Raw genomic sequence first — 1,780 nt, 5'->3', positions numbered from 1 at the left:
TTTTTTTTTTTTTTTTTGTCACGGAATCACAATCGTAATTTCCTTTCTACGCACGTAGTCCGTTTCTCTGCCTCGTGCATACTTTGCAATGAAACCACGAAAGGCCTACCATGCTTATGAATAAACGACAAATAAACACAAGCACGATGTCTGCTCTTTAACCTAACTCTCTTACACATATAATTATATTATGTAAATTAAAACATTTTTTGGTATGTATATCACATTGAACTGATATTAATATACGACGCCAGGAATGTCGGTTGAAATAGTGATATAGGTCAATAATAAGCTTTAATATACACAATATATACAAGATATTTTACAATTAATTTCAAGTAGAATATTGATGATTGGAAATATTGAATTTTCTTTTTAAACTAAGAAAATTTATATTTGCAAAGATCTAATAATTTTTTTTCCCTCGTGCTTCTTAAAATGAAAAGAGTTATATCACTTGCTTACTTATTTACTTCCTCTAGAAATTTTATTTGACAAATTCTGTTTAGTAATAATTATTTTTAAGTTATTTTACTGCTTACATATACACACACGCACACACGCACACACACACACACACACACACCCACACACACACACACATACACACGCGCATGTACACACAAGAATTCTGTCAATCCGAATATCGTGGAAAGTTCACCATTAAGAATCTCGAATAAGCGTACACGTGGAATTCGATGAATTAGGTCGGTAATATACGATCAATTATGCTACCTGAAGCACTCGAGCAGCAAAAGAAGTCACGTGCGAATTGTTCGAAAAGAATGCGATTACTAATTGGCACTGCTGTGGGCTATTCGTTGGCCAACAACGCTCTTCGAGACTGGCTGTTCACACTGGCTCTTCGCGTAATTGGGCACACTTGTTCGCGCCGGCTTGGTAATTGCAGCTAACATGTTAACTGCAACTGCGGTCGCGCGCAACTCGATCGCGAGTCCTTCTTCTTTAATTGATCGATCCGCAAATGAAGTTTCGCCGCTGAAATTCGTTCATCCGATACGTGTCTTCTTGGCACGTTGGCAACGTGAGCAGCCAGTTGGTGCTATTAAATGTGAAAGCTTTAATGGATTCTGATGTGATTGAAATAAATGGCTGCACGTGCTTCCGTGTGACTTAATATATTAATGATGTAATGAATGTGGTACACATTTCCCATTGTTTAATATCTATCGTGATTTATATAGAACTGTTTGTTTCGATTCTAGAATTAATGAAGTTAATTACATTTTTCATCCATTACGAATGTAGAATATATATTATATTTTTCGAGGAATATTAAAAATTAAATAACATAATTATTCTGTTGCTTCTATCTATGGGATTATAATTTCATGTTTTTATATTGGAATATTGAAAGCTATTTTACATGCTTATGTTTCTGTTTTAATATACTATACTTTATTTATATGTACATACATATATAAGAACGTGTTATTAATACTTGATTAATTATTTATTTTTAATAATAATTAAATGTGTAATAAAAAATCGATAAATCACTGTAATACATTATTTTGAAAGAAAGAAGACGAAAAAGCCTGAGAATCGCGAAAACCGTCTAGTTATCAAATTTATGTTAATTGATTGATTGGTACATAATTATTTATCCTGAAGTTATTTCCTCATGCACCATATAACCTGTGTTACATTCTTTATTTTGTGATTGAAATTAACGAAATATGTATTCTTTCGTCATGAAGTTATTACAGACAGATAAATCATAAATTTGATCGAATTTCATCAATATATCCGACAAGTA

At 32.4% G+C, this 1,780-nt stretch overlaps 1 protein-coding gene across 1 annotated transcript in view; it reads left to right on the top strand.

Moving 5' to 3' along the window:
• Window positions 1–1,780, top strand: part of LOC108751093 — a 95,362-nt gene that overhangs the window by 55,592 nt on the left and 37,990 nt on the right. The window lies entirely within an intron of this gene.

Source organism: Trachymyrmex septentrionalis, unplaced genomic scaffold, assembly GCF_001594115.1.
Source record: "Trachymyrmex septentrionalis isolate Tsep2-gDNA-1 unplaced genomic scaffold, Tsep1.0 scaffold1, whole genome shotgun sequence".
Taxonomy (NCBI): Eukaryota; Metazoa; Arthropoda; class Insecta; order Hymenoptera; family Formicidae; genus Trachymyrmex; species Trachymyrmex septentrionalis.
Note: the sequence above shows the minus strand (reverse complement) of the source record. Positions and strands in the feature narration are given on the sequence as shown.